Genomic DNA, 23,590 nt, shown 5'->3' on the forward strand with positions numbered 1-23,590 from the left:
TAGCAGTGATGATGCTTTGGGTAGGCAAGTCTCCTCCATTTCCTGTCCCCACTAGATCTTCTCTGAGGCATTCAGGACCAACAAATACTGACTGATTTGTAAGCAACTTAGAGGAAGAAAAGGGAAGAGAAATCCCAGGGGACATTTGTAAAACTGACTCATACAATAATACCTAAATATTGAAGCAAGGCCTTTGGAATAGGCCCAGGACTTGAAAGTTGAAAATTAAATTTTTTGCTGCTAAGTGATATTCAACGATAACAAAAAATAAGTTCATTTATAAGTAAGTTTCCATTTTCTCATCTTGACATTTATGACCTATCCAAATCATAAACCACTATGATATTAATTCCAAATTTCCCTGTTCCGTGTGTATAAGAATATTAAATTAGAGCCAGGTGTGGTGGTGCATGCCTTTGATCCCAGCACTCAGGAGGCAGAGGTAGGAGGATCACTGTGAGTTCAAGGGGACCCTGAAACTACATAGTGAATTCCAGGTTAGCCTGGGCTAAAGTGAGACCCTACCTTCAAAACATACAAAAAAAGTTTATTAAATAATTAGAAAAGATCCAACCAGTCCATAATGGCACAGAATAAACATTTTCACTGCAAGAAGAAGAAGAAGGAGAAGGAGAAGGAGGAGAAGGAGAAGGAGAAGAAGAGAAAGAAGAAGAAAACATAATAAGGAGAGACTAGACCATTGAAAGATCAATAAGTAGTTGGTGAACAACAAGTATCTATAATTCTATATTTAGAATCTGGGGCCCATGATGAAGTCCTTTGGTTCCAAAACATTTTGCCCCTTCATTATGCTACTTGCTTTCTAGGAAGGTTCACCCAAGCAAGAGATAGCAGCTTTCCTTGGCAGCCATCTTACAGCACTGATATTTCCATGTTACTGGGGTTTCCATTGCAACCCATGATTCAACAATGGCCTTACTTGGTCTTCATACAAGCATTACAAGCCTGCTTTATATTTCAGCCTCTTAGCGGCTCTGCAAACCATGTTTTTCTGTTACAGTTACCTTCTTGTTGCTGGGACAAAGGTCCCTACCAAAAGCAGGATATGGGAGGGCCAAGATTAATTTTAGGCTTATTTACAAGGGAATTTTATCATGGAGAAAGAAGCTGGCTTACCTCTCCATATATCCATAGAGAGAGAAGAAATAGGCAGTGTTCAAGCTGGCTCTGAGTACACAACAGTCTAGATTCAAGATCCTCCTCCAGTAACACACCCTCCTTCAGCATGAGTCTACCTGATGGAGAACAAGTAGAAAAGTTAGTCAAAACTATATGAGTGCTAGGGTGGAGGGAGCTAGTTTCCTTTTTTGGTTCCAGTATGGTATTCTGATGTCCTGAGACCACAGCCTGTGGTGTCTTCAGCAATAGGGTCATACCTTTTAGCTCTGGCAAGTAATCAAATCAAATGGTCTCTACATTGTTTGGAGACCTCATGGGTCTCCCTATCCAACAGCTCACTCATAGTGATGAAGAACCTTGTTGGGGTTTCCAGAAGACAATAGTCAACAACAACATAAATAAGTGGGGGACCCTGCAGACTATGAAATCAACCAGCCAGACAAGACATACACACTTGTGGTATAGTGACATGTAGCCTCTTCAGGTAGCCAACTTTTTTTCTGATTGGACAACAGGCCCATTCAGTGGGAAGGAGCTCATATCTGGTACTGGAAACCAAGTAAGAATTCCAAGGTCAGGAAAGAATGGGTTGGTATACCAAAAATCTCCTAGAAAACTTCCCATACCCCCTTTAGCCCAAACTACTCTCCCACTTGGTTGGAGAATCTGTTTTATTTTACAGGTGGCAAAGAAAATGAGAGTCAAGATCCATTGATAAGACAAGAGAGAGCCAACTGCCCGCCATGAGACTTGCCACATCTACCACATCTGCCAAGTAACAGGAGAAATTGCAGAGGAAGAGATGTCATGAATACTGCTCTAACTGCTAGCCTGAAAACCAGCCCCAGGGTGATGTCAACAGGTATGAAGATTAGTCAAAACCTATGAAGGCAGATATCCAGAGGCTAAAAAGAGCTCAGCACTAAATCAGACTGCTCATATATGCCTACACTGTCTCAGGGAAGATTGAGGAAGAGGGAGTGGAAAGATGGTAAGAGTGGTAGAGTGGGTAGGAATACCCAGAGGCATGGTCCCCTTACTACCCCACAGGGACTGACCAAGGCCTGCGTGACTCCACAGTGAAACCCATAAAGCCAAAGTAATGGCAGTTGGGGACAAGCGGATGAAGGTATAACCTGTCATAATATATATGTAAAATAAAATTTAAAAAATAAATAAATAGAAATATGTGAGGCTATGGGAGACATTCACATTCAAGCCACCACACTCAGAATCATGCAGTATGTCCTGGATGAGCAGAGAGAGGAGACAAGTTAATTTATAGCACTGTATTATCTCAGAGCTTTTGCATACTAATAAGTCATTACTATCTTCTTCACTAGCTCAAGTGCTTATCTATGCACGTCATTTTTTTAATAAACTCACAGTAAATTTAATACTGTTTTATAATTACAACAGTAAAGAGATCATCACACTTTATGTTTTAATATATTCAATCTTAAAATCATACTTTGAAAGTAGAAAACATCAATTATAGTTAATAAAAATGCAACTTTTTAGAGAACATACTTGAAAAGAATGAAAAAAACACTATTTGTGTTAAGAACTTTAAAGACACTCAAAGCTTACCTTAAAAAGTAAGCCCATTACTTTGATACTGATAAAAGATGCAAGACACCTGGGTGAGAGACAGGGGACTTCATTACTGTACATATGAATCCCCTCACTTGGTTTTGTTTTAACAATTCCAGCATCAAAGGAAACTCTTATAATTCACTAAAGAACATCCTTGGCAGATTTATTTTATAGTCATGGGCTAATTCTTCTCTTGAGCTGTGCCTAGAAGTGGGACTCCTAAATAAGCAGACATACATATTTCGTATGTAAATAACTACTAATAAAGTATACAGGTGCATTCACTCTAAACTACACACTGGGTTGAATTACACAAAAGTCAACCATGGAAATCAGAGAGATTGGCATGACATTCAGACAAAGGGATGTTTTTCAAGTTGTTAATAGACTCCAAAGCAAAGACAAATGCTTTGATTAGATGAGTGTTTAAAAAGAAGAATGGTGGAGAATGGAATTTCAAAGGAGAAAGTGGGGGGGAGGGAGGGAATTAACTTGGGATTTTTTTATAATCATGGAAAATGCTAATAAAAATTAATAAATAAATAAATAATAAAAAGGAGAATGGGGAACTTCTGGTTTTCTCTCTGACAGAGGTCTTAGTAGTCAGCATTCCCATCTTTCCAATTTTAAAAAAGAAAAAAAGCTAGGAAAACTGAAGAACAATTTTTTTTCTTATACTCATTACAGAACTAACTTAGAACAAACCAACACTAGAAAGTGGGAGGAGAGAAAAAGACAGAAAGAGAGAGAGAAAGAGGGAAAATGTAAAACCAGCCAAGATTACCCTTTGTAATGGAGCAAAAGCTTCTGGAGCCACAAGCTGATATGTGCCAATGTAATAAATAATTTTCTTTAACTGCTTAATTCTGACTATGGTATAACATGTGTGAGACACTTATGATTACTGGTGTTATGGAAGCCCTCACTTTCAAATATTTACCTCTACTAACCTCACCAAGTTATCAAAGTGACTGTCCAAAATTAATTCCCCCAAGTTCTTGACATAAAAAATTTTGAATCAGGCCTGGAGAGATTTCTCAGTGGCTAAAGTGCCAGGCTGCAAATCCTAATGACCTGAGTTCAATTCCCCAGTAGCACATAAAGCCAGATGCATCAAGTGGCACATGCATCTGGAGTTCATTTGCAGTGGCAAGAGGCCCTGGTATGTGCATTCTCTTTCCGTCTCTTTTTCCCTGTGCCTGTAAATAAATTAATTAATTTAAATGATTTTAAAACTAAAGACTTTTTTAATATACCCAGAAATACCTCCTTATAAAGGCCTGCTTTCCAAAGAAATTCAGTGTCAAAGTTGCATCTATCTAGATAAAAGGCAATTGGCCAAATCCGGCCCCCTCTAGACTTTTTGTCTCACTTTAGAAATGGGAAAAATACCAAGAAACACATTTGAAGTTTTATGGGACTGAGGCTCACAAAAATGGGTGTGATTGAATCACAAGATTATGGAATGTTTCTCCTGTCACATTTTACAACCCATCAACAGAGTAGAACCAAAAGTAAGATCCAACTATATGCTGTGTATAAGAAACATTGTAAGTCTAAATTCATAGAGATTTAAAGTAGATGGATAAGGCTGGGGAAATGGCTCAGCCTTTAAGGCACTTGCCTGGAAATCCTAGCAACCCAGGTTTGATCCCTCGCTACCCAGGTAAAGCTGGATGCAAAAAGTGGTGCATGCATCTAGAGTTCATTTGCAATGGCACTATGCCCTGGTGTGTCCATTCTCCCTCTCTCTCTCTCTCGAAAATAAATAAATAAATATTTTTAAAAATGAAATGGATAGAGGAAAAACAAGCCATGCTTGTTGTAGTTGCCAAGACAAAACACCTGTCAAAAGCAGCTGATAGGAGAATAGGTTTATTTTTTTGCAGACTCAAGGGGAAGTGTCATGAATGGCAGAGAAAGAATAGGCACTGATAGAGCAGAGGCTGGGCATCACTCTTCTCATAGCAGCTGGCATAAAGCAGTGAGAGGTCGGGCGTGGTGGCTCACACCTTTAATCCCAGCACTTGGAAGGCAGAGGTAGGAAGATCGCCATGAGTTTGAGGCCTCCCTGAGACAACATAATGAGTTCCAGGTCAGCCTGCGCTAGAGTGAGACCTTACCTCAAAAAAACAAAAAAAAAAGGAAGGAAGAAAGAGAGAAGAAAGCTGTGAGAGAATGATCTAAACTATGGCAAGTGGGAAACTGAGCTATAATATCTTTCGGCCCCCACCCCAACAACACATCTCTTCCATGTAGGTTCCACCTCCCAAATGGCCACCAGCTGGGGATCAAGCATTCAAAAAACATGAGTTTGTAGGGAACATATGATTCAAACAACTCAGTCCTAATATTAATCAGAAGTCAGGATTGGCTTAATTGATTTCAAACAACAGTGTTCAAAGCACATTAATGAATAATGACATTATATAATAAAAAGAAGATATAGTACTTTGGCTATACACTGTAGTATATGGTTCTAAATGTATGACATTCTTCCAAAGAAAAATTATGGAGCAAAAACGAGTGCTTTCCAGGATGTGGTGGAAAAGGTAAATGGGGGAAGGGAACGATGAACTGATGGAGCATTAGGAATACTGGGGGTAGTTAAAATCTTCTATATGATGTTAAAATGATTGATACCTGTCTTTACATATTTTTACTAAATCTATAAAATGTGTAATACTTATCAATAACTCTAATGTAAACTATAGATCTTGATTATGATGTTTCAGTTTAGATTCATCAATTGTAACAAATATGCCACTCTGGAGTTGTATATTGACAATACAGGAGGCTTTGTAAGTATAGTGGCAAGAGGAACATGATAAACTTCTAAATAAACTTCTCAATTTTGAAGTAAACCTAAAACTCTTTTAAGAAAGCATGTCCATTTACTGCACCAATAACTGTGGGCTAACTCCACAATGCACGACCCATTTACATCAACAAGGAGGGGCCATTGGGAGGGGGTAGGTCATGGATGAGCCTAAGCAATGGTACCAAACTATCTGTATTTGCTGATAAGAAAACTAATAAATTAAATTTAAAAGAAAAGAAAGCATGTCCAAAAAGTCAAATTTGCATTTTTTTCAAATTTTCACTTACTGATACTTAAAATTTAAAGCAAACAAAACATTATATCAATGCCTGAAGTATTTAAGGGTAAATCTAACCTATTGTACATAGTCTATATGTGAAAAATTTCAGAACTCTAGTGACGAAATCAAATAAAATCTTAAATGACAAGATATGCTATGGGCTGAAGATATGGCTCAGTGGCTAAAGGTGCTTTCCTGAAAAGCCTTATTTCCTGGGTTTGATTCCAAATACCCACATAAAGCCAGATACACAAAGTGGCACATATATCTAGAGTTTATGTGCATGACAATCCATGGTGCACCCACTCATATGCTTCTTTCTCCTTCTCTCTGTATCTTTCTCCCCCTCTGTCCTTGAAAATAAATTTAAATTTTTTGCAAAAGAAAAATAGACATTCTATTTTCATAGACTTTAATTTTTCATTTTTCTAAGAAGCTATTTTTTCTACTTTCTATAAATTTAACATAATTGCAATCAATACCCTACTATGTTATCTGGTGAAGAGTGAAAATCAAGTTTATAACTGATGTGGAAAGGCAAAATGCCATACCAGTCAATACAACACAAAACAATAAACATGAAAGAACAAATTTAGAGATGAACAACCTCCAACTTTCATTTACTGTAACGTAGCATTGGTTAGGCCTTGTGGTACTGGCGAAGGAGAGGAAAATGATCAATGGGATGAAATGAAAACCCTAAGACAAAATCACACAGGCATTGCTGAATGATCTTTGGTAAAGGTAAAATGTAAGCCACTGACTGACAATGCTACAGCTTTTGCACATCCTTATGTTAAAAAGAGAAAAAAGTCTCCGGCTGGAGAGATTGTCTAGTGGTTAGCGCTTACCTGTGAAGCCTAAGGACCCCGGTTTGAGGCTTAATTCCCCAGGACCTATGTTAGCCAGATGCACAAGGGGTCGTATGCATATGGAGTTCGTTTGCAGTGGCTGGAAGCCCTGGAGTGCACATGCTCTCTCCCTCTCTCTCTCTCTCTCCCTCTCTCTCTCTCTCTCTCTCTCTCTCTCTCTCTCTCTCTCTCTCTCTCTCCCACTTTCTGTTTCTATCTGTCGATCTCAAATAAATAAATAAAAACTAAACTAAAAAACTTTAAAAATACTTTTAAAAAGAAGTCTAAACAATGACTTTACACCCTTTATAAAAATTAGCTTAGGGCTACAGAGATGGCTTAGTGGTTAAGGCATTTGCCTACAAAGCCAAATGACCCAGGTTCGATTTCCCAGCACCCATGTAAAGCCAGATGGACAAGGTGGCACAAGAATCTGGAGTTTCTTTGCCATGGCTGAAGGCCCTGGCATGCCCATTCTCTCTGTGTCTCTCTGTCTCTGTCATTCTCTCTCAAATAAATAAATAAAATATAAATATATTTAATATTTTTTTGTTCATTTTTTATTTATTTATTTGAGAGCGACAGACACAGGGAGAAAGACAGATAGAGGGAGAGAGAGAGAATGGGCGCGCCAGGGCTTCCAGCCACTGCAAACGAACTCCAGACACGTGAGCCCCCTTGTGCATCTGGCTAACGTGGGACCTGGGGAACCGAGCCTTGAACCGGGGTCCTTAGGCTTCACAGGCAAGCGCTTAACCACTAAGCCATCTCTCCAGCCCAAATATAAATATTTTTAAAATTAAATTAAAATGGATCAAAGACCTCAATGGAAAAAGCAATTTTGGGTATGGCATGAGAGCACCAGACCATCAGCAAGCGCTGTGAAAATCAGTCTTGTGGAACTCACTGCTGTAGTTCTGGCACTTCAGTGAACAAGTACCCTGGACGCAACTCAGTTGTCCCTGAGTTCTGGCAAATGCCATGCAGTGTCCAGGGAAGCTGCCGAGAGCATCTAGGACAAATGGCTGCTGCTCTGAAGCACCAGTGCCACTTTTCTGAGTCCTCAGCCTTCACTGGACTTTTATCCTCCACCACAATCACCAGCACCTCTACTTCATTTTCCAAGGAGGCCTGTCACCTGCTGTGACACTCCACTTACCATCTCATACAAACCACGGTTTTCCAGTGAGTAGAGTATGTTTCTGAAAGGAGATAAAGCTGCCAGTAAAATCATTGATTACTTCAAACAAAACCACCTTTTCTTTTGGAGGTCCCTGAGAAACCTGTGAAACTCTAAGAGAAAAGAGAATGTGACCTCTAAGATGTGTCCCTTCCAGGTGGACTGGTCAGATTCTCCACGCTACACACAAACTGGCTGTTTGAGAGAACAGTATGATGTTAAGAAGTGGTCACAGTCATCACTCAGAACAACTGAGCCCCTACCATCATTTCTTCTCCTTTGTTCATTTGGATAAAACCTCTCACATAATGATGAGTGTTTGATGGCCACTCTCCATTCTACAGCTCTCACTGTGTTGTCACATGGAAGGACAGTGTCTGCATGGCTTCCCTAGCCCTTGTGACTCTGCAGTGCTGCTTCGCTGCTCCTTCATTAAGAGTCCTCTTGTCAGAGAAGAGTAAGTCAATGGCAGGGACACTGTCCTAACAGGCATTAAGCTCCCAGGTCTCAAGTGGTCTTCTGTCCTCACAGTTACTATTAAATTACTATCTGCACAATTGGTAAAGTTGACACATTTATCCACCTTGAAATGTTATCTAATTAAAATACAAAAAACACCCCAAGAGAAATAGAACATGCTCACAGTGTCACCAGGAAGAAATAGTCTATAAACTGTTGTTAGAGTTCAGTGGCTTTGAAAAATAACCAGTTCCTTGTGAATTTTCAAGTACATTGCCTTTTATTGGTAAGCAATTTTTTAAGTAGGGACACAAAGAGGATCATGTTTTAGGATCCTGATCTATAAATTCTATCATTAAGTTAGGTCACATAGTACTTAGTCTGCCTTTGTTTCCCCACAGACAGTAATGATGTATTCCCTTATCCCTATTCACTGAACACATTCATCCTACTTCCACCTCAGTCCCATATGTGTTTAAATTAATCTGTGTACTTCTGGTAATAGTAACAATAATCTATTTTGTAGCCTCATTTTTGCACTTGAGCAAGAAGATTTCCTTAGGAAAAATGTGTGGCCTTTGCCTGTTTTCTTCCAACTCCCAACAAAGGAAAAACATCTAGATCTACCATATGTTGCTTGTATTCAACAGCTACGCTGATGTGTGGCAGGTAGAAATGAATGAAGGGATGTATGTGTGAAATATGTCAAGCTTCAAAGTGAAAAATTCTGATATAGTTTAAAAGGAATTTTAAAATAATGAAGTACAAGTACTGTTAACAAGAATCTCAGTTGGGGGCTGGAGAGATGGCTTAGTGGTTAAGCGCTTGCCTGTGAAACCTAAGGGGCCCAGTTCGAGGCTCGATTCCCCAGGACTCACATAAGCCAGATGCATAAGGGGGCGCATGCATCTGGAGTTAGTTTGCAGTGGCTGGAGGCCCTGGTGCACCCATTCTCTCTCTATCTGCCTCTCTCTCTCTCTCTCTCTCTCTCTCTCTCTCTCTGTCACTCTCAAATAAATAAATAAAAATGAACAAAAAAAATTTAAGAAAAAGAATCTCAGTTGGGAGCATTTCATCAAAAACACGGCAAGTTCTGTAGCAGGTGATTTATAACATCTGTCATCACAAGCAGCATTTCTGGAGCCCCAGGAAAAGAGGCAGAGAGGATTCCAAAACCAATAAGAAAAGTACCAGATGTCATTTGTCACCTGAAATTACGAGGTTTTCTTTCTCTGTGTTTGAATGTGTCAAGCAGCTTTCTGTCACTGTGACACATACCGGAGATAATCAACTTATAAAGAGAAAAGGTTTATTGTGGCTCACTGCTGTGCAAGTCCCACTTTGTGACTGACTGACTTTGTTTTGGGTGAGACAGCATACCAGGTGAGAGCACTTGTCTGAGATGTTCACCTCACAGCCAGGGGGCAAAAAAGGAAAAACGGGAAGCTGACTCCCACTATTTCCTTCAAATGCATACTCTCAATGACCTAAAGACTGACTGCTAACCCCACTTCTTAAAGGTCCCTCCACCTCCCAACAGCCAAGTTGGGGATCAACCTTTGCATACATAGTCCTTTGAGAGACACTCTCGGGGTAAATAGTGGCATTGAAAGTTGAGGAACATGACTTTTTAGACAATAGTTATAAGAGTTAAGATTTGAATTTGACAATTAACTTTATATGAACATAAGCATACTCAGTATTTCACTTCAAATTCATGGGAGCTGTGTTATCTGTCATCTGAGTGATATTCCCCAAGGTTCCATCCCATTTTTCCCTCACATAACACCAAGCATTAACCAGCTATGTTCTCGCTACTCTTTACTCATGTGCATGGCTCTGGTCACACTGTTTTTTTTATGTGCATACACTTGAGTCTCCTTCACAGAGCATGAATCCCTTGAGAATAGGCACATACTCTTATTTATTTCTTTATATATCCTCAGCATTTAACCATCAAAAAGGGGGCAATGGTTAATTGACTGAAATAAATGGAAGTTGTGCCAAAGTGCTGTGGTATTTTAATAGAATATTATAAATTAATATAGTCCTAGAAATTCAGAGTAAATCTGGTTTAACACATAGAAAACATGCAAAGCTTAGCTCTCCTTTATCCATTCAATCACTAATTTATTTTTTTATTGATACATACATATATACATATATGTATATAATATAAGATATCATCAACATAAAATATTTCCAGAGTAAAGACAAGGTACTCACTATTTTCGGTTATATTAAAGTCCCTTCCTTATGTGCACTTCTGCCTAACTATAAAATTCTATATAGTACTTCTAAATGAGCTGTGAGCTTTACCTTTCTTACAAGCAAAAGAAGTTGTTCCTTTTCTTTTTGGAATTTGTTTCAAAACTATAAAATAATTTGTTTTATAAGCCAATTTTTAACTCCCAGATATGTTGAATAGGCAAGTGTAGAAAAAAAAACTAACAAAATAGTAATCATTTTATAATTCCTTAATCAAATTGCATATGCTAACAAATCATAAACTAGAATTAGCAGGATATTCTTATATCCTTCTGGAACTACTATCATTTGATAATAGGTAAACACCCACTGCCATCATTGAATGTCTAATCTAAATACAATTCTCTGCTGGTTTTGATCTTTTATTAATGGTAGAAAATATATTCCTATGAATAGCATTTGTCTCTAAGCTGCATTAATTAATTTCCCATAGTCATATCCCACAACAGACTTCTTGTGTTTACACTGTGAATATGAAATAATGAAACACAATTTTTTCAGCAAGAATATCAGATTACATACAACTAAAATACATCAGCACTCAAAATAATCACTTTGATGCACTTTTTTGTTTTTAATCAAAGAGTGTTGGTGTCCAAGCCATCTATGATGGAGCTGGTGATGCAGATCTCCTGGGAGGGTTTACATTTCCATAAAGACGCAGGAGACCCCCAGGTGACTAGTGAACCCCAACTCTGAGTCCCTTTCCAAGTTATCAAAGAATGAAAACTATGGACACAGAGAAAGGTAAGTTATGAGAATTTTTTTTAAGGAAAGCATGAAAACAGGACAACAGAAAAAATTCACCCCACTCTCAGCATTGCTAGAAGTAAAGAGGAAGTGGACAGTGAAGAATTTCCATCAAGCTAGAGAATGGGCTCTCAGAAGCATCTGCAGGAGTTGGAAAAGGAGAGGAGAAGGGGCGCACATATGGATTTCAGGACCAATTATATGAACCATACATCCAAGTAGAATGAGCCTCATCAGTAGGTTTAGGTGTGTAGGGAGGAACCTCATTGGCTGGTAGGAACAGGAGAACCACTGACTTAGAAAGATCCACCCACAGGGACTAAACTGACAAATCTGAGGAAGAAACTGAAAGCTATTGCTGTTGGTGTTGCTGAGGAGGGATTAAGAGGTCGTTGCTTGCATTTACTTTGGATAAGACTGAATAAGATGTGAGTTCTAGTCCTGTCAGGACAGGCAAGGTGGCATCTATATTTCTGTGAACCAATCCCTAGATGACTACCTACCAGAAAAAAAAAGCTACATTGCTCCTAATCCCTGTCAATGCTAGATGTAAATTTAAATTAGGATGATAGCCAAAGGAAGGAGTGATGCATTTTAGCTGGGTTTTAAGCAAGACTTAAAAGAGAGATAATATTAATGTTTTGAAAAATAAACAGATACATTCAATGAATCAGATGAAATAGCTACTTGTGGGGAGCAAGCATGACCTGAGCTAATTAATTATCACTGGTTTGGCATGGATTTTTAAGAGCAGAGAAGAAAATCAAAGAAGCTCAATATGTAAGCAAAAGCAGGCCACCAAAGCTCTTGTATGTTAGGCAAGTTTTTAGTAATTTTGCACAAAGCAAGTGGGCATGATAGGATTTGCATTTCAAGACAATAATCCTGTTCAACGTAAGAATGACATATTATAGAAGTATGCTATTACAGGAGGGCTTTTCCCTTTGGGGGACCCCTTGCTGCTTTACATGAGCTCTGCCTTCTATAATAAAATTTTTCTACAAAAAAATATGAGGCTAGAGAAAAGACCAGTTGAGAGACAAATGTGAGGTAACTATTAACCTGGAGTAAGGTTTGATTTGAGAATTATATTAGAAGTGATGGAAGTTACTGACATGTAACATAAGGACTCCAATGGAGATGGAAAAGTACAAGGTAATTCTTCGAATTTTTGGCTTTTGTGATTGGGTGAATATTGGTACAACTAGAAAGGGAAAAAAAAAAGTAAACAGGGTCATCTATGGGGAAATGATGCTCAAATTTGAAGATGATGAGCTCAAAGAATTTCTCAGCTGGATTTCACAGCATGAACCTCATACCTAGTGATACAAATATATAAATAATGTGAAAAGAAAACTATGAAACAGAAAAATTCACTCAGGCAGCATATAAAGAAAGAAGAATCAAGAAGGGTTATTGGGGAAAAAGAAGAACATAATTACAAAGCAGACAAAGGAAAAGTCAACAGACAGAAGGGAACAACAATCTGGTGTCTTGAAAGTCAAAAAATGATGGGCTGAATAGACAGCAAGTTATAAATTCTTGACCTTCTGAGTACTGTGATGAACTCTCTCACCTTTTTCCTCCTTCCTCTGTTCTGCCTGGGATGGTAATCCTTCCTTTGTATAGCAGAATCCTCTGGGTATATATTACCCTTCTGCTTGTTACCTGCAAGTTACTAGATCAACTGTCATGAGATGACATTTTGGGCTTTCAAGTCACCCTCATTTGATTCGAAAAAGGCCCCAAAGGGCAAGAGTGGAGGTGTCAGCATTTTGGGTATGGCAAAGAGAAGTCACAGAGTACTTCTTTTTAATCAAGACAGGATAGTTTTTGTCTTATGGGGAAAATAAGATGATATTTTGAGTTGGCTATCTATAAGACAAAATATTTTCTCTGTGAAACAGGGAAAGAAAAAAGGTGTGTTAGGTTCACAGTCACAATTCAAACTTCACGTCATATAGGTCCAGAGTGTGATCAGCACATGTTAGGAGGCAAAGGCACTAAACTGACAGATGGAACACATAAACAGAAAATGTGTTCCAACTGACACCATGCTGTACTAGGACACTTTGAACTTGGACAATGACCAAAGTAAGGGATTCCCTGAGTGACACCAATCCTTACCTTCAAGGAAGGGATAATCACACAGATCCAAAAAGAGGTTTGGGCTCAAATCTATAAAAATAACCAGAAAGACTTCATTTTATGTTACTGAAAAAAAATGCTGTCAGATTCCTTATGGAGTTGAAGAAGCCAGTTAAAGAGAATAGACACTACCGTACACAAGTCTTCAGCCACAACAGAGCCAGGCTCTTCTGGAAGAACATGCTCAAATTAAAAAAGAAAAAATCAGTGCCAGGTGTGGTGGTGAACACCTTTAATCCCAGCACTAGGGAAGCAGAGGTAGGAGGATTGCTGTGAGTTCAAGGCCACTCTGAGACTACCTAGTTAATTCCAGGTCAGCCTGAGCCAGAGTGAAACCATACCTCAAAAAAAAAAAAAAAATTCACAAAAGTATGAGGGGAGTGTGAAGGCTAAAACATGTAAGGACAGATTGATGCTAGTGAGTATTGTACAATGGTAAGAATGAGAGGCAAAGCACAATTATATTGTTATTATACTATATTGTTATAATTGTTCTATTGATACTTGTAGTTGCTCACATCTTACTTAGCCTGATTTTATAATCACACTGGATGATAAGCATAAGGAGCTATGGCAGTAAGTAATGGGTTAAAATGATAGGTTATATGCTTTATTCTGTGCTTTTTTACCTAATTCTCAAAACATACCCCTGAAGCAAGTGTGTCCTATGCTACCATTAGACAAAATGGACTAATATTCTCAAAATTAACAGAGAAAAACTGAAAGACCAGTACTTGGACTGACATTCACCCAGGACCTATAAACAGTGTTAACAATATCTGTGGTAGTTTGAATGGATGTCCCCCAATAGATTGAGGAGTTTATTAAAGCTTGTAATTTAGATTTCCAGCCACCTGGCTGGATGAGTTGTCACTGTGGGTGGAACCTAGGGTCCATCCTTAAGGTGTTACTGAAGGTGGATCTGAGTTCAACCCTAAGGTATGCCCAGTGCTCTGCCTAGAGTTCCTTCAGTGTGCTTGTTTGTGGTGCTGGTGGTGGTTTTTCCCTCTGTGCGGATCTGTGAAAGGAGACCACCTTTTTTGCCATTATGGAACTTCCCCTGGATCTGTAAGCTTCAATAAAACCCTTCTTTCCCAAAACTGTACCTGTTTGGAAGTTCTTCCCAGCAGCATGAAGCTACAACAGCATGCAAGGTCAATGATCACCTTTGAAGCCATCCTATACTATGATCTCTTCTGTCTTCAGAATAAGGCACTAGAAGTATAAAAAGCATTATTTCAGATTATGTTCTTTCAGGCTGGAGAGATTGCTTAGTGGGTAAGGCACTTGCCTTTGAAGCCTAAATATCCAGGTTTGATTCCCCAGTACCCACATAAACCAGATAGATGCCCATGGTGGTACATGTATCTAGAGTTTGTTTGTAGCAGCTAGAAGCCCTGGTGTGGCCATTCTCTTTCCATCTACCTAGTTTTCTCTCTCAACCAAATAAATTTTTTAAAAATTGATTTAAAAGGGGGCTGGAGAGATGATTTAGCACTTAAGGCACTTGCCTTCAAAGTCTGAGAATGCAGGTTTAATTCTCCAGTACCCATGTAAGCCAGATGCCCAAGGTGGCCCATGTGTCTGGAGTTCATTTGTAGTGGGTAGAGACCCTGGCGTGCCATTCATTCTCTTTCTCTATCTCATAAATAAATAAATTTTAAAAATTATGTTCTTTCCCTGCATTTGGCTACCAACATTTCAAAAAACAAAAAAAAGGTATTATTCTTTCAGTTGGTTGAAAATACCTCACTATAATGTCAAGGGAGCTACTCAACACATGTTTTAGGGGATTACTAGATTAAAATAAATATTGTTTATTAAAGAACTTACAAATACTTATCACACTAATGTACATCATAAATTTTCACAATAAAATAATATTTCCCAAATATATTTAATTGGGGGAACTTTTTATTTCCCTTTTGGCATCCATTGATCTATAGTAAAGAGTGTGAGGAGTGTTACACTAGAATAAATGCTCTCCAGTTCTGCAGTGAAATCTAATTATCTGTGTAACAAAGCTTCAAAGAAGAGCTTTATACACCAATTTCCAAATAAAGTTTTTCCTTTGAGGGTTAAGACAATCTCAACATAATACATTTAATTAGAATTTGGATTAGTTAAGTTCCTCTGAGAAGTAGACATCAAGACAAGGTTAGATGAAGTAGAGATGCATCAAAGAAAATGGCTGTGAGGGAAAAGGGGGAGGGCAGAGACAAGAACTGCAGTTGCCTATGAATACGAATGAGAGAAAGAGAGAAAGGGAGGGAGAGAGAGAGGCCAAATCACAGAATAGCTTGATCAAACAGATGAGAAGTCCTATAGTCAGGAAGCAAAGTATGCCTCTGCTATCCTTGCCAACTCAGTTTCCCAGAAAAGAAATAGCCTTGGGAAAGTGTGGCCTGCATGAAAGTACAGTGGGTTAAGTTCACACACGAAAGACAGTGCTGTGATTTCTCACAGTGCCTCAGCCTAGCTTGCCCTCACAGCTCTTCTGTGGTTCCCAGGGATATCTCTTTCAGTGAGTAAATTTCTTACACAGAACTTAGTGAGTCAAACTAAAATCATCATCATTGTAGCTGCTGTGGCACAGACAACTGATGCTCATCTCTTCTGACATCCATGATTCACTGGAACAACCTGATTGGTTCACAGTTGTGACCTCAGCAGATTGTCATGGTTTTCCTCCAAAACCTTCATCCCTGAAGGGTCAGAGTGCTTGGTGATTATGGCCTTTCTCATCCTGGGATTTCTGCATGTACTTGTTGACTTATGATTACAAAAAAGCAAAGACATATCAAAAGGAATCTTGTGATGGTTCCCAATGTACTCTTTCTTGGTAAAGCAGTCTTTTCACACTTGCTGGTCATGTCCAATCACCTTTTTCACAGTAACTTCTTTCGGCTTCTGATTCCTGGACATCAAGTGTCCTGGTAGCCATAGCTCAATGCTTTATCAAGCCATTGTTTGACTTTTTAGCCAGAATGTGTCCTTTAAGAAATAATCTCCAACTCTTCTTCTTGAAAACTTGTGGGAGCAGAAAGAATGAATCCCCATAGACACTGGGGATTGTATAGTAGGGGTACTCCTGATAGCACCCTGGCTTTTGTGAATAGAACACCATCATGTTTCCTTTGTATAAAATCATCTATTTATGAATGGTGTGTTCACTTCTGTGTTTTCTCTGCTGGAAGGTGGGTCTCCTGGTCAGATGGTAGGCTATGTTGGATTTCACACCTATCAATCAGGCATTCCAGAAGCCTTCAAACAGTGTTGTTGGCTGAGAAGGAACATAATGGAGTCAACTTGACAATAAGGGACCTGCTAATCTCTTCGAAGATTTTTTTGTCACATGCCAAAAGAGGAAATGTCTTGTTTATGATGTAATGAATAGTTAGAAGTAGTAATTCCTCAAGCACACATATATACAATATAACATGTATTCACATGTGTACATACTACATATTGCACATCACACACATATCTCATACCATATACAGTCCAGAGTATGCACATATACCACATTCCATATAGAGATTGCACCACACAAACACAGACTACATCACACCGCAAAAGACACACATTACCCAAATAGACACGTTTGACTTATCAATCCTAGTCAATATTAAAATAAAATCATCAAGTAACCATTCTAAATAACACATCATAGCACTGTATATGATGAAAATATTAGCAATAATAGCTACCAACAAAATAAATCTTAGAAAAATGACTAGGTAAATTATACTACATCCTTAACCAGAAATTGCATCTATTAAAATAATTATTTAAATGGATTTCCACAATGTTTAGGTGAGAGGAAAATCAATACCAACAAAAATGTCTTCAGGTTTATGCATGTTTATGAATATTGTTGAATGAATATTGTTGATTTTACAAATAGCTGGAGCAAAATAGAGAAGGATACACACTATGCTAATATCAATTACTTTGAAAGCAAGTAGACTGTAGGCAGACAGGTTATAAAGGAAAGGTGAATAAGAATGAATAACAATAAAGTTGAGAAAAACTCCTCAGAAAACATAGTGTGTCCTATACAAACTGCTTTATATTATGAAAGCATCATAAATTTTTCAAATAAAGTGAAATGATAAAAATAGCATGCTGAATAATTTCTAGCACATTCTGTTTCCAATAGAGTCATTTCTCGTCATTTGGCTATTTGCTTTTTCATACCGATCAAAGACAACTATAGCAGACAGAAAAAAAAAAAAAATGGAGCAGATGAACTCCAGGGATGCAGAAGCCCAGTGAATAGAACTCCCACCAGGCTCCCCCAGAGAAGGATCTCCTTGAGCAAAATTCAACATAGCTCAGTTTTATTTTTAGTACCAATAGGGTGACCATATAACTAATAGTTCTGTCTAGGATATTTCTGAAGTGAAAGAGGATGCTGTTTGTCATTATTCTGGGAAAATCAGAGCATGTGCCCACCCTAATCACATGATGGTAGGTATAGACTACTATGAAAAAACAACATCCATAAATTGCCCTCAAGTATTGAAGTCTGGTGAATGAAGACTAATATCCTAGAACAGGCCTGGATATGATGAAAATAAAACTGTGGTAATGATCACCTGGGGCATTCATGGAGAGAATAAAGGAGAAACAATCTCAGAGCTTAAATTGTTCTTCAAATAAGTGAACCACTGTGATAAAATGACAAGACTTTCATCTTCACCCTCTTCTTTGCTGCTGTTACAAATCTCACCTGTCAATAAGAGAATAAAGTACAACTCAAGTTTAGACCTTCCTTTCTCTACTATAAAGCTTAACAGGGCAGCAAAGAGTGGTGGTTGGTATAACCAATCTAGTTCCAAACTAAACAGTGAAAAGAACTTTTAGATTTTCATTTAAAGCAAAAAAAAAAAAAAAGTTATGTTGTACATAGAACAACCACTATGTTACCTGGAATTATCGCATGAAAGCATCATTATTTTCTACATTGATCTTATATCTCCCTTCTTTGCTTGATATATGAAATTTTGGGGGTACAAGGGCATGCTTCTTTATGCTTTGGTATGCATTTAAATCACTCAGGGGTCATGAGAAAATCATGTCTTATAAAGCACATCACAGGAGAAGTCAGAATTCTACACGAGCTCCCAGGTGATATAGGTACTGCTAGCCCATGAAATTACACTGTGAAAATCAAAGTCTGTTTGCTCTTCTGTCACTCTTGCCTCACACAGCTTTCAAGCATCCTAATCTAAATCCAAGAGTAGTGTAGACTAAGCTGAAACATCTCCAGTTGAAATTACACCAATGACCTGAGGTACTTTTTAATAACTATATTATTTTTATTTGTTTGAGAGAGAGAATGGGTTCACCAGGGCCTCCAACCACTGCAAACAAATTCCACGTCAGATGCAGGAGTCACCTTGTATATCTGGCTTACATGGGTCCTGGAGAACCAAACCTGGGTTCTTTGGTTTTGCAGGCAAGTGCCATAATGGCTAAGCTATTTCTCCAGCACTGAGGTACAACAGATGAATGACATTCCAGCAGCTATGACAGAAATCAAGAATGTGTTCATTAAAAAGTTTACCAAGTGAGTCTGATATTTTGTGAGGTTTGGAAACTATTGCCTTAAATTAAAGTTGAAATAAAAATGGACACACTAGAACACCCACATAAAACCTGCTTCTGTGATCATGTAGAATAAAAACGTTCACTTTCTACATCATTAGTGCTCTTTATAAGCATTGAATTCCAATATAAGAATTAAATGAGGTCTTTAGAAACTAGATGTGAAGAAAGAAATCAATATTATTTCCCAGGTAGAACATGGACAATGTCCTGGATTATATATTCCTTTTAAACACATGGGAGTCCCCAGCAGGAGCCTTTGTAATAATCTCTGAAGTGGAAGGTCAAATTTCCAATTGAATTATTTTCAGTTAATGTAAAATTATTTTAAGAACCAAGATTGCCAAGAATAAAATGTATCAGCTTGTACCATCCTAAGCTAAGAAAACAAATTTGCAAGTATTTTTTTTTCTAACCAACTGCATTTTAATCATCTTAGTATCCTTTGATAAGTAGACATATCCTGGGGCTTCAGAAAGGTTTGGCAGGATTAAATCAATCTCATACATAAACCAAATTACCTTGCATTTAATTTACTCACAGAGTATATTAATATTAATGTTGAGTTATTTTGAATAGCATATACTAATTCCCAAGTGCTAGTAACATGCAAGCTCTTTGCTAAAAATACTATGTTTGCATTAATTATCATACGGAGGCAAGACTAATAATCTATGATAACTACTCTTAGAATTTCATGAGTAAGATTTCATGAGTAAGAGAGACCTTCATAAATTGATCATTTTGTGCTCTGTGAGATAAGAACTCTTGCTTTTAATCCATACTTACCTTTATTTGTGCAGGTAACACAAGTTCTATGATACACAAAGTTGAATTGATAAAACACCAATAAAGGCCACTGTATCAGTGACTTCTCACTTACTTCAAACCATTACCTACCACAAGCAACTTGTGGAAGGAAAAAGGTTGAATTCTACATAGAGTGTCAGAGAGTAGAATCCATCATGGTGGGGAAGGAGTGAGAGAGAAAACAGAGCCAGCCCCATTGTGTTTGCAGTCCTGAAACAGAGGGTGATCAAAAAGGGGAAACCAAGCTGCAAAACTTCAATCCCTTCCTCCAGTGGCATGTTCCAACAAGACTTCACCTCCTAAAGATTTCATAACCTTCCCAACCAGTGCCACTTTCCTTAGGACCAAGTGTTCAAACACATGAGCCCCTGGGACACATTTCACATTCAAACCACAGATGACATATTCACTTAATAATATTAAACATCTGCCGCACTGTCAGCGGTGCCTATCTTCAAGAAACTAAACAAATCATTGTGTATCCTCCAAGGAAATGAGCACATATAGTTTGCAGTTTGGGGAGCCTAGCGTTTTAGCTTCACTTCACTCTGCATAGTATAGATTCCACACAGAAGCCTTACAGAGGCTCCCAAATCAAAATGTTCACAGCCTCAACATACAGAGTTGTAGTGAAATAGAAATTTGTTGTTGTCCATATACCAATATGACAATGCACAAAAAAAGTTAGTGTACCCCGAATTGTGTTATGGATTTAAAGAATTAAAATCCATATAACAGAGAGTAAGGTTTAGAGAGACTTTATTTGATGAAGAGAAGGAAAATGAAGAAAAGACAGAGAGCTTCTTCCAAGTGTAGGGCACGGAAGGACAGAGAGGGGGCACAAGGATTCTCCCCTCCTTTCAGCTCAGCCTGGCAGAGGCAAGAGACTTACTAGAACTTGGAGGTTCAAGAAGGTAGGCAAGAGAGCTCTCCCCCTGATAAGGGTCTATTCATAACCTCATTGTGATGCCTCTCACTTTAGGCTCAAGGGAGCCGAAAGGACTGCTGATATGTGTAAACTAGAGACTGAGATTAACCAATCACAATGCCAGAATCAGATTTAAATTCTAGGAAAGAGGACCTCCCTCCCAGGAAGTGACTCAGGTTGTTCATGGAAAGACAGGCCTAGGGAACTAGACCTTTGGCAAAGTGGAGACTGCAAAGGGCAGACTTAAGAACATTCCTGCCTTTACTCTCCAGGGGACAGTTGCTCTAACTGCATCACTTGGAAGAGAACTTCATTAGCTCCAGTTTATATATAAAAGGTGCCAAACTACTGACAACAGACCAGATCATTTGGGGAACTTATATGGACACATTCAGAAGAGGCTGGGAGTCTACTTTGGTGGAATGAAGGACAGGATAGGCAAATTCACAGGAAAGAGCTTCTCACTAAATAAAGACTATGGGAAGCAGGTCTGATGCCCAAATACCATTATAATGACAAAGGGAAGTTACAGTGAAGAATGGCAGAGAGAGCATCTGGGGGAAAAAGAGAGTCACTCTAGAAGGCCAAGGTACTAATGTTTACAGATACAGGAAAGAGAAGGAAAGAAGTAGGTTTCAGTGCCATCCTCCTGAAACAAAATAGAATCTAAAACATCAAGGGGAACCAAACCACAAGAAACAATTTATAAATTGTTTTGATACATGAGTATGTCATTCTTATATATAATTAAAAATATGTATGTATTTTTAAAAACGCTTCTTTACATACAACAGAAAATAATCCTTATGAAGAGAAAATAAAATGGAAATGATGAAAATAAAAGTTAAGCAAAGATGGTGATTGTGTTAATTTCCTGGGGGCGGGGGGAGCTGATACAGTGATGAAATGCAATCTGAGTGATGATCAGCAAAAGAGGGTTTTTTTGTCATTCTTCAAGTAGATAGAGCTCAGCATCAAGTTCTCAGCAGGGTCATGAGTTATTTCTTGTCTTTTCCAGCTCCTGGTCATGCTGGCCGTGTGTGGGACTCCTTGGCTTACAGGAGCATCACTGCGTTCTCTTCACTTGTTGCACAGCGCTCCTCTCATGTGTTTCTGTTTCATGTGATCAACTTCTTATAAGGATGTCTGTCATATTAATTATGGAACCACTCACCTCCATTATGACCTCATTTTAGTGATCCTATTTCCAATTAAGTCATCTTGTGATATACTGGAAGCTTAGACTTCCAATTCATCTTTTGGGGAGGTAATAGATATCAATAAAATTTATATACATATGTAATTTACATACATATGTAATTGCTACATATATTTATATGATAATTTATGCATATACATTTCTCCTTAAAGTATATACACTAAAGAAGTATACATACAGTGCAAGTAAATATTGCTATCAATCATGTAAAACAACCAGAATGTGAACTTTGAAACCTACACTGATAAACTTATGCAGCTTCAAGGATAAGGAAAACATGTTTTGAATATGGAGGTAAAATTGAAGTCTAAGCTATCTACCAAAGAAAGTTTGATCTTCACAAGCTTTTCAGTATAGAAAGTCCCAGAAGGGTGAAGAAGTATGCAGAAGTGACTCATGGTTATAAGTATGGGCCTGGATTTCCATCTACCCACAATGCTGCAGCTCTAAAACGATCTGTAAAGTGAACAATGCAGGCAATAGTCTCTCTTTTTTTTGAGGTAGGGTCTCACTATAGCCCAAGCTGACCTGAAATTCATTATGTAGTCTCAACCTGGCCTCAAACTCATGGATGTCCTCTGACCTCTACCTTTATAGTGCTGGGATTAAAAGTGTCCACCACTATGCCCAGCTGGGTTAAACCTTCTTAAAGAACCTACTAGAGAAAACATTTACCCAACTGTGGTAGTTTGAATGTTTGGACTCATATACTACCTCATTTTTTTACTAAACTTTCTACTCAATCTCTAGCAGGCAGACTCCTGCTGGGGACACCATGCCACTGGGCATGGATCTGAGTCCAACCCTAACGTACGTTTAGGAGCTGATCTTCACTGCAGCACAAAGGTTTGTGGAGAGCAGTTTTGGTTCTGGATGTTCATGTTTGTGGAGCTGAATGTCAGCAATTTCTTTCTGCTTGGATCTATGAAAGGGAACCGGCTTCTTCTTCCACTGATGGAACTTCTCCTGGATATGAAATCCTGAAATAAATTTGTTCCTCCCCCAAACTGCTTCTGTTAGGGTATTTGTCCCAGCAAAGTTCAGTTGACTGCAACAACTAATTTGGGACCAGAAGATAGGGATAGTTTCTGAGACAAATTTTGGCTATATGGATTTTGATCTTTTGGAACTTGTGTGCTAGAGGAATATGGATGGTCTTGGTACTTGGACTGCAGGAGACTTACAGAGCAGTAAGCCACATTTTATGGACTATTCTTATGAGAGTTGTAAGAAGCTAAATGCAGCGAGAATTGTAGACTTAGAAGGCTTGGCTTATGAACTTTCCAAGGGGAAGCAGAGAACTTTGTTGGGATGAGCTACTGCATGTGGGCTGGCTGTGTTCTTCTGCCCAAGCCCTAAGAATATGAGCAAGGTTGAATTTAAAAGTAATGGACTGGGCTGGAGAAATGGAATAGCAGTTAAGGTGTTTGCCTATGAAGCTAAAGGACCCAGGTTCAATTCACCAGTACCCCCATAAGCCAGATACACAAGGGGTACATGCATCTGGAGTTTGTTTAAGGTAGCTAG

The 23,590-nt window shown here is 38.4% G+C and overlaps 1 long non-coding RNA gene across 1 annotated transcript in view; it reads right to left on the minus strand.

Annotated features, from left to right (window-relative positions):
- The window catches only part of LOC123458515, a 42,076-nt gene that overhangs the window by 6,680 nt on the left and 11,806 nt on the right, over positions 1-23,590 (minus strand). The window contains exon 2 of the long non-coding RNA XR_006635702.1: positions 1,138-1,256. This is a non-coding gene — a long non-coding RNA (uncharacterized LOC123458515). The remainder of the gene's footprint in view (positions 1-1,137; positions 1,257-23,590) is intronic.

Source organism: Jaculus jaculus, chromosome 2, assembly GCF_020740685.1.
Source record: "Jaculus jaculus isolate mJacJac1 chromosome 2, mJacJac1.mat.Y.cur, whole genome shotgun sequence".
NCBI classification, from domain to species: Eukaryota; Metazoa; Chordata; class Mammalia; order Rodentia; family Dipodidae; genus Jaculus; species Jaculus jaculus.